At 39.3% G+C, this 15,084-nt stretch overlaps 1 protein-coding gene across 11 annotated transcripts in view; it reads right to left on the reverse strand.

The window, feature by feature from the left end:
- Positions 1-15,084, reverse strand: part of SLC10A7 (solute carrier family 10 member 7) — a 144,696-nt gene that overhangs the window by 58,121 nt on the left and 71,491 nt on the right. The window contains exon 5 of one of the 11 annotated variants that reach the window (XM_068680894.1): positions 971-987. The exons of 9 other annotated variants lie outside the window; for them this stretch is intronic. The gene's annotated coding sequence lies outside the window, so the exon portion shown is untranslated. Of the gene's footprint in view, positions 1-970; positions 988-2,238; positions 4,001-15,084 lie in introns of those variants that run through there. One more of the 11 variants, XM_068680893.1, reaches the window with a different exon arrangement.

A 15,084-nucleotide genomic window follows, 5' to 3' on the forward strand; every position in this document is an offset into this window, starting at 1 on the left:
TGGCATAACATTACTACCTCTGTTGTAAATTGAGTGCAAAGAAAAAAAATCAGAAGGAGAAACTATTTTTTCCAGTAGTTTTGAGGGGTCAGGCTCCAGTACAGGGTAGAGAGTTAAGTGAAGAGTATGAGTCTTTCAGAAAGGTAAAACTCCATATAAATATAGTTTGCCTGGCTTCCCAGCAGAGGGCATCTTCAACACATCAGAAATTTTCTTTTTACACAGCAGTAAAGTCAGTAAGGACCCTGAGTTTTAAAGTAACTACAAAAACTTCTTTGGGTTTTGAAAGTGAAGAAGAGCACTTGAAATGATGCACACACACACAAAAAAAAAAAGTCTGAATCAGAATTGGAAATAAGTGCTTCAATCAAGCATCCTGAAACCTGATAGCTTACATTAGCATGAGCGAAACTCAGTGAGACAGGAGTTGTCTGGCAGTGTGTGGAATAGCTCCTGAGATGGGCAAGAAAATGCTGCTGGCTGAGGAAATTGCTGCTGGCTGCACTTCCCTTCAGCTGCAGCAACCTCTCGCTACTGTGTGTGACCAAAGGGATCATGGAGAGCCTTCGCATGTCTGTCTGGGACAGGAGCGAGCCACGTTCTCTGCTCAAACTTGCAGCACCCTCCTGCAACTTTTTATTAGCTCTCTTTTGCACAATGCAAGAAGTTGGGTGTCTTGTTAACATCTTCAGTGTATGCAATGATATTGCCAAGCCAGTAGCTCCAGCTCTTTCCCATTTCCTCTTCTGTCACTCTCGCTGACCATCATTCCTGGCCCCAATTCTTTCTTCCTCTCCTTCACGTCCCATCCCGAGAATCTTTTACACTTCCCCACACGTGCAATACTTTTTCCAAATATGAGCTCATTAAACCACTGTCTGTTCCTATTCAGGTTTATTTCTTGTGCAGTGTCAACAAAGAACAAGATCACTAATTCTGTATGTCAGCACAGGAACTCAGTTTATACATTGCCATGGTGGGCCTTCCCTAGAGGAGACATAAAAGGAAGAAAGGGATTTCTCAACCATCCTCACCTGTGCATTTCTCAGATTGATTCCCTTCCCTTTGCAAAAATCATTTAGACACAATCCTGTAACTCCTTGCAGGCAGAAAGGTTCCCACAGCACCCAGCAAGGCCTCAGTGGGACTGAGGGGGAAAGCAGAGCAGCTCAGGGGATTAGGGTGCCTGCAGGTGTAAGCATGGCCCTTTCTCGATAACAGCTGCATACATGATAAGGATATAAGAAAGAGTTACATGCTTTGGAGCTTATGTCAAGTGCAGCATGTATGGTAGTGCAGTGCTAAGAATGCACTACAATTTCTCCTTGTTTTGAATGCAGGAAACAGAAATGCAGTAACATGCACACTTTAGAAAAAAAAAGTTATTTTTCCATTTAATTTTCAAGTATGTTTTGTTGAAAAATAAAATTACAAGTGAACCTACCTTCATTAACCATCAAACCCTAATTTTAATTAATAGGAAGACGTTAGGTAGCAAAAGATGCCAGCCTCAGCACCCCTGCCATCACAACACCATTTGGTAGCAGGAAAGGATGGCACACTAGATGGTGCTGTGGGACCTTCCAGGGAAAAGAACTTCCTTCTAAAAGAGAAGTTGTAGTATTAAATTAGCCATATAGTTGATTCCATGTTTTGAAACACATTAAAGAGTATTGAGTCACAACTAAGAGAAACCAGAACTACAGAAATTAAAGCAATGCACTAATCCTGCCTGATCCTGCTTTTTGGAATAGTTAAGTGCCCCTCTTCCACTGCAATGGTTTCTCACCTCTTCTTCCCCAAACAAGAGAAAGCAGGTTTTCTTATGCTTTACACCAGCCTCCTTTTTTCCAAAGGTTTATTCAACATGTAAAACAGAATTAGAAAAGTGATGTCCAAGGTCAGAGATCAGATACAGAGAAAAGTCCCCACCAGCCTTTTCTGATCTTTTTTTATGAGCTGGACCTAATTCTATCTAGAACTCAGTATTTTATTCTGCGAGTGTGTGTGTCTATATGTATATATATAATTATATGTAATGTTTTAACACAGTAAGCTTTGAATTGACTAAACTTTAAATTAACTTTTCCTGCTGTGATTATCAGTTGTGTGAAAGAAAACAGAAGCATAAGGAAAAATTACAGAAACCTGAAAAAAGAGCTATAACAAATACAGAAATAAGCAGTCATCAAAATTGATTGTATTTATTTCTTTGATAGCCTTCTTTGTAACTGAAAACTATTTAAATACAACAGTGTCTGCATGAACACACCATCATTATTTGAACCAAAGAACACTTCATATCTTTAACACACATACTTTGTTTAAATAAACTCCTATCTCCCAATTTTTCTTAAAGCCAAGAACCTCAAACAGTGCAAGAAGAAAGCCTTGTACAACTCTTCTATGACATATGGAAGCAAAACTTCATATAATGGGCAGGAATGTTGTCCCAGTAAAATCCTGTAAGCATTCATTCATTTAACAGTAGCAATAGAACACTTAATTGGGCTTGCAAAGCCCAATTAAGCTCTCACTCACCCAAACCGTGGGTTTGGGCTGTGGTACCTGTGCAATAAGATACTGCCCCTCCCCTCAAATCAGACCAACAGCATTGTTAGTCTGTAAGTATCAATATACACAAATTAGACAGCTTACATTTGTTTTGTCAGCAAAATTCCTCATCAGCAATGGTACTACCTACACTCTGTAAGGTGAGAAATACTCTCCAAATTCCCTTAGGATAAATGATGCTCAGGACCCCTCAGGATTGCTGCCAAGACTGCTAGAAAGTTAAACTAATAGTAATTAATTTGTGAGCGAGCTCACTCATATATTCTCTTTCTCTTCCTTAGTAAGTGCCCCAAATTGTTTTACTAAAATGTATGACAAAGCTCATTTGATCTGTTTTCCCTTCTTATTCCCGGATATGATTTCCGTTCAGAATTGAGCATTTCCAAAGCGTTAAGCCAAACCCAACCAAAATACACGCACACGTGTGTGTGCGTGCGCACGCGTACACACAACCCCCCAGACCCAGCCCCCAATATGGTAATCTATATTGCTTGTGTTCTCTGCTGCCTGCCTGGCCCCAAGTCATCAATAATGAATAGAAATGTACAGCTACAGCAGTAGCCTGTGTCATGGGCTTGTCAGGGATTTTTGAAAAGGAACAAAAACACAGGTTTGCCATTTCATTGTATCTTCTTTGGCAAACACAAGACAGAGGAAACAAAGGGGTATTTTAAAAAGGGAAATATGATTAACCCTTTTTGTACTAATTGGTGGTTTCTCCTACCATACAGAATAAAAAATTATTTGCTTGTAATGCAACCAGTATTCTCTTAGGCCTGGGAATTCAACAATAATGTTGATTTTGAGCACAGGGAGGGGAGGTTGCTCCTATTTTAAGATAATGAATACATACTGAAGGAGTCAAATAGCATAGTTTACATAGAGGGAGGGAAAAAATGGTTTTGTCTTCCAGGAAACCCACCAAGTTCAGCCTCAAATAAAATTGTTTTTGAAGAAGAAACTTAATGCAAGCAAACGCATACCCACACGGCATTATTGAAGATATGCAGATCCCAATAAATTAGTTAGACAATGTTAGAAAGGATGTAGTTATTTAATCTATCATTTCTTTTTAGTGTTCCCAAATACATTTCTACAGACATTGTGACTGTAGTCTTGCAGGAGTGATTATCTTGCATTTTCCAAACAGACCACACCAGCTGGTACACTACCAATCCACCCCCCGGGGAGGGTGGGTGGCAGATTACAAAATGTCCACAGGACATGCAAAAACTAAACTGATTGAAAACCCAATTGTAACCCTAAATCTTTCTTGCTTTCTACCTCTGCATAAATTCCAGAGTAACTCTTGCACTGTGTTTTGGTAACATCAACTTCTGTAGGAACTTCGGTAGTAGGTGGGTAAATATTCTCCACTTCAGAAGATGGGACTGAAGACGCAGCCTTCTTTTCAAAAAGCCTGGAACTAAACAATTCGTGTAAGAAATTGAATTATATAAGCATTTGCTTTCAAATGGGAATCAAAAGCAAGATGTCTCAACTCAAATTATGCTGCCACACCACCTTTTCCAGAAGCAAATAGTAAATGGTTTAAAAACAACTGAAGAAAATCTTCAGCAATCAGTAATAAGATTTGAACAGCCTACTCTGTGTGTGCAGACCTAATGTTACCTTGTGATAACTGTTTTTACTGCTTAGAATGGATTATTACAGTATTCAGCTGAATTGTGCATAAATTGCTGAACATTCACCGGTTGAATATGTTAGCAATGACTGAATAAGGAAAAAGGAACATAAAGCACCTTTTTGTGGCAGACATTAAAATAACTGCCTCAAAAATCACAAATCACTACAGCACACAAAGGTTAAGAGTACCAAACTGCAGAACAGTGATTCTGTTTAGATTAACTAGGTACAGGCAAAGATCTTTTCGTTACAAAAAAAAAATCTCACTTTATTCTGCTTAAAGAGTTACCGAACTATTTTATAGCAGAGAAGTCGTTTCACAGTTCTGACTCCAAACACGCTTTAGCATGACTGCAGTGATTATTATCCATTTTGCCGATTCTATACAAGCAGTAAAAACTGCTTCTTTTCTCCTGGTGACAAGTTTTTGTGCTTTTGCAAGAGCTCATCCATCTCTCTAGCCTATTGTCCAAACACAGGGCTGAGAGCATGAAACTTTGGTATTGTTTTGCCTTTTTTTGCCTAGTTTTGGGTATCCCCACAGCACGGACATCTGCTTAATACACGTCTTAAAATGCCCAACATGCACCTTTGGAACAAGAAAATGTAGCTTTTGTTCATCTGGAGTAGGGTGGGCCAAAGCCCACACTCTTGTTATCAATAATGCCATACGGGTCTCAGAATATCTTGTAATTTTATTTTAGTTTAACCATCTACTTCAAAGATGTGTATTTTTAAAAAATGTTATTCCTCGGGTATGGATGAGGATCTCATTCATGACACACAAAAAAAGCAGCATTTTTTCAATTACTTGCCATCTCTAAAGTCACAGACGACCCAATCGAATGAGGTCTTGCTTACAGCAGCCTGCCACTTAGCTGAGCACCCTAAATCGCTCATCTCAGCTCCTTAAAGAAATGACAACCACTGTGAAGCATGCACGTAAATGGTAGAATCTACAGCTCTGTCTCATCAAAAGAGAGCTGTCTACACTGATTTTGTGCTAGCAGGTCCAACAAAAACCCACCTCCCCAAGTCACTGGGGCTCACCGTTGCCATCTTCCTTGCAAGCAGAGAGAGGAATGCTGTCTAGGAAGGCTCTTGGGTTACACTGCTCAAACTTGCTGTTAGAAGGAGCCTGCTTTTACACCCTCTGATACAAACACCGGTTTTGGCTTAAATCATCTGCTCTGAAATGTGGATCCTTGATTTTGTAACATAACAGAGTATTTCTTGAGGGGGAAAATTGTTTCTGAAAACAAACCAGTCCTAGTCTAGCTGAGACTGCCTCGGCAGGGAAGAGTAATTCACATGAGCGGAACTGAACAGAGAGAAAATACTTCCTTCACGGCCCCCACAAGAAAGCCTTTTTTGATTTGCACTCCCAAGGGCTCAAATGGCAAGACAGTATTAACTTGGAAGGTGTTTCCTACTTTAGAAGAGGTAGAACAAGGAAATGTTTTACAAAATGGAAAGATATTGTCCAAGATCTCTACCTTCCCCTTCTCAAGTTATCATCATACTTTTTAGCTCTGCTCTCCCTCCCCAAACTTTGCCCCAGCTCTTTACACAGCACCACCATCAGGCTGGAAGTTCACCGTACAGGATTAGATCACTGTGTACTTAAACCTCAAAAGGCCCCAGTCCTCCATATCCAGGATAATTCTCATTCTGCATGGAGAATACATTCCTTATAAAAGTGAAGTCCCCTATAATTGATCAGTTAAATGACAGGCATTCACAAAACCTTATTAGCTGGACAACACATATCCCTAAGGCTCTTAATTTTTACGGAGGACTTCTAGGATTCTCTAATCAACAAGAGACTTTTTTGTGTCTACTGTCATCATTAACTTCTTCCATGAACTGCCTCACCTGGCAAACAGTACTGCTCTCCACAGAAGACAGGGAAGGAGTAAATCAGCCGCTATCTCCACCCTGAACGTGTGAGTTACTGAGAGAATTACAAGATTTAAGCCATCCCAGGATTAGTAAGTGACTTGATTTTCAAAGTAGTTCTCAGGTTCCTCAATTGATCTAATAGAAATTAAGGTACACAACCTCACGTTAGTGTTATGCACCATTGAGATCTACCAGCTGAAACTATTTCAAAAGAAAAAATAATGAAAAATAAAACACCATCATCCAGCTCAGTATCAGTTGTTAATAACTATTGCTTATCCATTATAAAGCAGCTTTAGTTCCCATCAGATGGAGGGTTATACAACAGCCTCATCCTGGTGTTAAATAAAGACGTTAGTAATATTCTGTAGACAATGCCTTACAAGTGAGAAATACAACAGCTCCTGTCTGAGTACATAAAGTATATTTCAGAGAAAGGATCCTGACCCCCCTGATCTAGTCACCATCAGTCTATTATCAGCCTTTTTTGTTATAAATGCAATTTCAGTGTGAAAAGACTCCGTTTCCTATTTTTTTTCCCTGAAGTTTTGCTGCATACTCACACAGGTGGCAGAGTCAAAAAAGGAAACTGCATTGGCTATTTACAATTGCACATAACTGTTACATCCCTAAAGCAGTTACACCTGTACAGCAATGCAAATGCATGTTCAAGGCAGGTTTGTAACATGACAGTGGCTAAATCAAGGCCCTGCTATTAGAAAGGAACAAGGCCATCATCACCCTCATTTCCACAAGAGACCAGCCTCTCTCATATCAAGAGCAGAAACAACCACCCTGTAGGTTAAAGTAACAATAACGTGGACTGGTTGTTCCCAGTACTGGTGCTGTAAATGATCTGCCAGCTCTCAAATGTCTTTGGAAATTTTTAAGCACCCTGCTTTCCTGAGAAGGTGCATTAACCAAAGAGCTTTGGGATCTGTGAACAAGCAAGCACTCCCAGGGAGCTGCCTGTCAGATGCCTGCTAGAGCATTCCACAAAAAAAAAAAAAAATTAAAAAGTATATATATCAAAAATAACCCAGCAGTTTTATAGCACATCTTATATAAGAGAGTTTTTAAAATGTAAATATTATTTTTAAATTAGCATTTCTGTTTTGCCTACAATCAAAAGCATCTAACATCACAAATCATGACAAGTAGGTGGCCTAGCAACCTAGACAGACAGACAGAGGAAGTTCAGTCAGTCAGTAATAAAAAGGTTTGGCTGTCTGGCTTCAGGGAGAAGAAAATTGCTTGGATGATCACTTCAGTACTCTACTAGGTGATGCACTATTTTATTCTTTCTGATAGCTGCAGTTTAAAAGAGCTCAAAACAGGAAAATGTACATGTAAAGGCTGAGCAAAGATGTGGACTGAAGCTTTATTTTGTTTGGTTTCAAACTCACACTTTTCATAGAGCCATGGGAGCCAGAGACGGAAAAAAGGAAACTGTCCCTGAGCGCCTGACAGTAGCAGAAATGAAAACAGCTGCTTAAGTTATGAGCTACTTGTAGAGCAAGCGGGTTTAAGAGCAAAGGGCTCTGCTGTGTGGGGCAGCCTTTGCAACTATGGCAGGTGTCACTGCAGCGCACTTGCCAACAAAGCAAAACAAAACATGTTTATTAATTGCAATGCATGGCTGCAATTAAACTTATCATAATTCACTATAATATGTGAAAACGCAGCTTCATTCTAGTCACCTGTAACTGGGGGGCAATTTTACATTGCTGCTTATTATGGACCCAAGCCTAAAGGTGTCGAACATTTACATCTAGTCCTAGATAAAGAAGGCATTCTGCACCTTGCAGAAAAAAAAATGTTGTTGGCTGTTTTGTTTTGTTTTTCCCCCCATTTTAAAAATGAAGCGGTATCAAGGCTGACACTTCATTCTCCATCCCTTCTCATTCTAGTTATATCTAGGCAGTTATAGTGCTAAACTCTTACGCTATCGATAAGTTTTAAATCCTTCAGTCTCTGTGACTGGCTTTTCTCTTCCCAGGCTCTCCCCTTTTTGCTCCTTTCTTCGTCCTTTCCCTCCTCAAAATCTTTTCCTAAACGACTAACAAAGTACAGTCTTCTGGAGTGTTTACTTCCAAGTGTACCTCACACCGGAATCTATATCCAGCAGGACGCTGAAGCTCTCCCCATTTTTTCCCATAGATATGTTTGGGAAGAACTCTCACTTAGTGGTGAGATCAAGAAATGCCTTTTAACTTCATTACTAGCATCAATGTTGAAAAATCTCCAAATGTCAGCTTGTCTTCAGTCTCTGACAACTACCGTCTCCTCGCTCAGACTCCGTGCTCTGATGACAATTGGCAAATAAATCTGATTTGGTCATTTATCCAGCAAGCACAGAGCATCAAGATGAACATTTCCAGACTTGACAAGTAATTGCTGTATTAAATACCGCACATGTACATTTCTCAGAAGTTGATGGCCCATCTGTAGAATACTTATTACTAGCAGCAATAACCATTCTGGCTAAGTGACTATTCTCTTCCAAGGGTAATAGCATCTGCTTACATAAAGGGATATTTTTGGCACATTCTCAAGGTCTTCTTTCTTCTGCCCTGCTGTCAGAACTCTCATCAGGTATGCACGGCACCTCCAGCACTCCTGCATACGCCAGGTAATTAGCCTTTCCACTAATCAGAGAACATCTCGCATAGCTGCAAACGTACAGTACGCTGCTTGTTCCTTAACCCTCAGGTTTCCTTCGCTCATTTCTTAAAGGATCGACTGAATGCTGGCTACCTTGAACTACTCATTCAATGCACACCGTTTAGAGCTTTCCACTTGAAATCATTTCTGAGCATTTTGCTGGGAGCTGAATTTAAAGACATGAATTATCAATGTTTCAGCTAAAATATAGCCCTGATCTTTCCTTTTTCTTCTAATAGTTATGAAAACAAAACCTCGCAAAGTGTTTCCTTGTGACCACCTTCGCATGCCTCTCTGCTTGAAAAATTGATTACCTTAGATAAAAACTAAGTGACGCCAATGGTTTATTAAGACAAGAAACTCACGTTTAAAGGGAAAAAGGCTGCAGTAAGTGTCTATGCTCTGACAAATGGCAAAAAACACAGCTGATTTAACAAATGAGTGCTCAATCAATGATGCACTGAGGCACATGACAAAGGGAAGTCAAAATCCATTACATTCAAGAACCTCCTTTAAATTCCACTTCAGTGCACTGACCCTGTTGCTCAATGCTAAAGACTTTACAAGGTTTTCGGAAACATTTAGAAGAGCTTTTGTTTTGGCATTCACTCAGCTGCACCTCACAATTAACACTGCCAGACTCCTTTCTAATCAATTATTCATTGCGATTACTAGCATATCTTTTGAGCATCTTAACTCCACATCAGAAGTGTGCGAGGGATGACACATGCATGTGTACTTTACAGAATAAAAGGCAGACTCTAAGCAGGTTTTAACGCTAAATGAGAACAAGGCTAAAAGAAGCGAAATCAACACTTTTAGTCAAAGTTGAGCTTCAGGCGAGCTGCAGGCAGTGCACAGCATGAGAGAATTTGGCTCCAGAAAGTGCCCATGTGTTGACAGCTGAATAAGAGTTTGAAGGCTTAATGGTAAGAAATGTTCCGTCACTGATAATGTTACACATTACTTACTCACTTAACTACTCGTCTTCTGCAGCCCTGACAGCTAATGACGCAAAATCCATTTGATAGTTTTACTATTAGCTATACAAACATGTTTATTGTGGTTACCATGCCTAATATTTCTACCAGCCAAACAAAAAGGAGGAAATAATTTGCAAGACGCAACTACAATCCACAACAGTGCTGAGAAATTAAGAATGTGGCAAGATCTGAAAAGCTGTTCAAACTAAAGAAAAAATGTGAAATAATTTGAGTGTATTTCCACAAGTCTATTGGTATGTGTGCAGGATAAATTATTACCAATTTATGTTATGGTAGAACCTACTCTACTAAACACCGTGTGCTGGCAGGGGAAGGCTCTTTGCACCATTTAGCATTAAGGCTTGTAACTTAAACTTATAGGTTAGCAACCTGGGCTTTGCATTTAAGCTCCATCAGAAATCTAACTCAGGCACTGAAGTTAGATGGTATAAATGTGTCTCCTCAAGCACGCAGACAATCCCTGTTATGAAGTTTTCAGTCCTAGTTTGTATTCACCTGTTTTACCTGGGTCATAACCAGCCAGCTAGGACGCTTGCTAGCAGTTAGGAGCACCTAGCTGGTGCAGCTACAGCTAGGTACAGGTGGATAGGGTTTGTGTGTGTTCAGCTGCACTGCTGGTAGCATTATGCCATGTATGTGCATGCATACATCTCCAGACAAATACAGCCTAATTGCCTAGTATTTGTGCATTTTCTAAGTGTCACAGCATGAGCGAAGCATAAATTAAAAACAGAAGAGAAAGAATAAAATTACCCAAATTAATGAAAAAGCTAGGGAGCCACAGTCATTCAAGTGACTACAATGCTACCAGAGCAGAACTGTGGTGCCCAGCTCTAAACCTGTACTCTATGAAATCCCATTGCCTTCAAGTGCAAGCAAGTCTGTAGCTGCCTAGTAACACATCAGCAGAATGGCAGAGGTGCCCCATATCCCTCTGTTCTGCATGCCCACAGCTGCTGCCCATCTGGGCTGAGAAGAGCACCTCTACGTTTACTTTCCACACACAGTGACAAGCAATTGTCTGACCAGGGCATCTATCAAAGGATGAGTATTGTGTTCTGGTACCTGTTTTTACATTACAAAACCAAGAAATAAAATTTATTGGCAGCTGGAGTGAAAGCCTGGAAACAGCAGCCACAGATCCCAGCACTTAAAGTGAAGTGATACTTGTTGCAGCCATACCTCACTCCTTAGGTTTTCAAGGATCAAGTGGCTTAGATGAATAAGTACTGTTACAAAGTTCGTTAAAGGACAGAGGGAGCATACAGAAAGCTACTGATGTATATTTAAAATGATAACTGCCTTCCAGAACTAATATTCATTATCACACTAGCTGTAAATATTCACATAAAGTTTTAGTCTCAGTGTATCAAGAAGTATGCTTGAAATCTCGAGAGCAAAAGAACTTACTGCCATCAGACCTGTATAACTGTTCCCAAGCCAACAATGAAGAGATTTAAATCATCCTTGGAAGAATCAGCACTTAACAGAATTATTTAACTGTTCAGTTCATTTCTGACTGTACTTCTGAAATAGGGGTAAACAATTAAAAGACAAATCCAGCCCTGGAATTATCGCTCAGGGCTCCCACTGAAGAAACCATTTGTATACAGCTATGGGCAAAGCAAACGAATATGCACACTTTGCTGTCGTGATGTTCCAGCTTTCCATCACCGTAAATCCACCAATTCCAACGGATTTAGAATAAGGAAGAATTAATTTACATTAATTATAGTATTGCAATTAATATACAGTATTACAAAAGAATACACGGTATATTAGAGAATATATGGTTGCTTAGAGGAAAAAGAAAACAAGACAAAAAAATCCTTACAAAAGCATTACCAATATTCTGTTTAGCATCAGAGGCCTGAACACACACTCGGGCCCTGAAATGTAAAGAGAAACTGCAAGCCCTTTTGGATTGTTTATTTCTGCTATAACACATGGGTCTGTTTCAATTATCAGTTTTACAAATTTTAATTGTCAAGTTGAACATCATCTGTAAAGCAGATCAAATGGTACCAACTAACCACACACCCACTCTGTTTATAACTTCGTGTAGCTCTGTCCTCAGGGTGTGTATGAACAATGTTTAAAAGAAAGCAATATGCCCAGCTGATCAGACCGGCAGCTGATCAGTATTTAATCACCAAATCCAATAAGGAAACAAATGAGGCAGAGCATGGGGGTGGAAAACAAAGGTAGATGGGAAATGTTAAATGAGCCACCGATTTATGGAAGATAAAAACACTCTCGGAAACAATTTACAAAACAATTTTCTTTTTACACATTTAATAAACATTCTGTCAGAGTAAACGAAATCTCAGAAGGTGGAAGTTTAAAAAAAATCAATTAAAATGAAGTCACGGGGAATGGTGGGGAATTGTTTCTGGCAGTTATTTGATATAGTATGGTTAATATTTCTAGTCAGGCAAATTAACAGTTCTGCTACTGTAGACTTGTGCTCACAATGCATGCCCTCTAAGGGTTTGTTCTTAAAGTTAAAGAAATATATGCATAAATATTTTTATATAGCTACATTTTAGATGTACAGTAGCAGTCATTTACTCTGCTAACTTTCATACTAAGCAATTCTACACTGTTAAAAAAAAATAATGAAGAAAATGCATCTAAAAGAGTAACAAAATACACAAGTCATTCCCTGGGTCCCATTTTACTCGAACCTTGAAAGCTCTTAGATAAAAACTTATTTCTCTATCCATCTGTATCAATAGATAAGCTTTTCTTAAATACTATTCTACTGTATAATTTGTATTGTGTCACGCTCATATTGATTGAAGAAAATTCAAGCAAGGCAGTGTCAGTCTCTATTTCTACAGGGAAACCACTGAGCTGAACAGCCAGGCACGTAAGGTCAAATCAGGATTCAACTTGCTGTGTTGCTACCTTAAAATTATAAAGCACGAAGGCAGAAAACAATGGTAGGCTTTGCAGATGTGATATAAGTACCAATAATTCAACTTTTTTCTTTTCATTATCCAATTCCTGCATCTCAGATAATAACTTTAATTAACAATTTTATTTTCCATACCCTTTTCATGTATTAAAGTCATTTAAATTTGCATGCAGAAGATGTATTTTCTTTGTATACTTCAAACTTTTATTCCTCTTCTATGCTGTCAAATGTGGCCACAGAAATAAGTTCATGTTTGTTTAGTTTACCAGTTTATCTCCACATCCTGCTTAGAAGCTTCCTTGGCTTCAGTGGCTCATGGTTTCATCAGAGATTTACTTCATGTGCAGGAAGGAAGAGGACAAGCAGCAAATCTTTATCACTTTACAAACACATTTCACTTTACATAGATGGCAAAAGTATGGATAGGCAAATTGAACCCACCTCTCTTTGTTCAGAGCAGCACACAGGGAATAAGTGCTTCACTTGCATAGCTCACCTTTATTTATGCCTGACCTATAGAAACTGAACAACTCGTTCGGGGCTGTCATGGCCTTCCCCCTGCAGCTGCTGGAGCGTGGGATACAGAGTGCCTCACCTGTGTGGACACCTGAGTCAGAGCCAAAAAATGGGACTTCAGACCTGCCCAGTGTGCAGAAAATAAGCATTACCCTGTGGTGTACTCTGGGCCCTCACAGCTGCAGCTCTACTGTGATATTCCGAAATCCTCTCAGCCCAGCTCTTAGCTGCACTGTATACATACCCATTCCCTATTCTTCTAGATCAGAATGCTGCAATAGTATCATAGGGCAGGGGCTGCGCGTGTTTCCTGAGCCTGTCACTGCCTACCAGTGACACTTTTCCCTTAACCTGCAAAAACTTTCAGAATTATATACAAATTCATTAGTTCATAACTCAAAGTCAACCAAAACTGCTGTATCACAAGTAGCAGCAGAAGAGTTCACTCACACACATGCAGGCTTACAAGCTCTAACACAACATCATGAGAATTGAGCTGACAATACAATCACACAACAAAGGAAACATATCAATAAAAAGACTTGCACCTGAACTAAAGATTGTGCAAACTACAGAAAGTTTATGTTAGCATGAGGTATTTTTCATAAAAGCCATCCTCATTTTGCCCTCAAGAGATCACACAAGATATTTATGCAAGTCCTGTGCAATGCATACATGCACTAAATAGTGAGCATACACTGAAAAGATAAGCAGTAATTTTTGATAAGCACTATAGTTATTTATTTTTTCAGTGACTGCTCGATGAAAGAAAACTATTGTCTCAGCTTATTTACATTGTCCATGAAAGACTAAATCAGCATGAAACAGAGGCATCTCTCATATCAACAACAGAAGCATGTCAGAAGCAATGCAATTGAGAGGGGATCTGCCTACTGACATAACACCAAGTCTGAGCTGGTTAACTTTTTTCAAATAGAACAAAATAAATTAGTAGAGCACAATGCACATTTGCTCACCTTTCATACCATGTTAACAGGTGGCAGTGTGTTTTTCTTTGATGCTTGTTGAGAAGTGAAATTCAAAGAGCATGGTTAGTTACTCTTTGTCACATTTGTGTTTCCCTCTTCTATCAATAACTACATTTAAAAAAATGAAAACCCCACACATTTTTAACCTTATGAGATAAACTTGTCATACAATGCACGCAGCATTTCTCTTAGCTCATCTTACTCAGTTGGGCACCTCTGTTTTTTAAATAACAAATATCCTAACTTTTTAACAAAAGCTATCCCACTTCGACATCGTGGAGATGAGGCCAGTAATTACCTTTTGGTAAGATGAGCCACTCCAAGTATTTCTCTTACAAAGCTGCCAAGTTGATAAAACACTTAAAGGAGGAGAACAGTAATCAATGAAAGAGTGAAAACAATAAAGAAAGTATAAAACTAGGTAAAACATGTATGCTATGCAGTCACTAACTTACACTTCACTGGAATAGCAAGCGGTGAAAAGACTGTGAGCAAAGATCCTCTGCCTGTTGAAAGGACTGCTGTACAAAATGCATCCAACCAGTTAGGTGATTTGACAACAGCAGCACGGCAACAGAACAAATGGATGGGAAAGCAGAGTTCAGTTACCTTGACTCCCATAGATGGCTACAACAGGAGATCAAAATGACTGTCCACCACAGTCATTAAAGACATTAGTTTTAAACCAGCACCTTACCTTTCTAGAAATGCATGCCTGTGACTTCGTTATCTTTCTTTCCCACCTCCAAGGAACTCCTGCCTCATTCCCTGCCTTGTTCTTCCAAAGACATCATTCAAAGTTTGTTGTCCCTGTGGCCAAGTTCAACTTTGTTCCATCAGTAGTTTTGGGAAGTACCACTTATGAGTA

The sequence above is a fragment of the Anas acuta genome, chromosome 4 (assembly GCF_963932015.1).
Source record: "Anas acuta chromosome 4, bAnaAcu1.1, whole genome shotgun sequence".
NCBI lineage: Eukaryota > Metazoa > Chordata > Aves > Anseriformes > Anatidae > Anas > Anas acuta.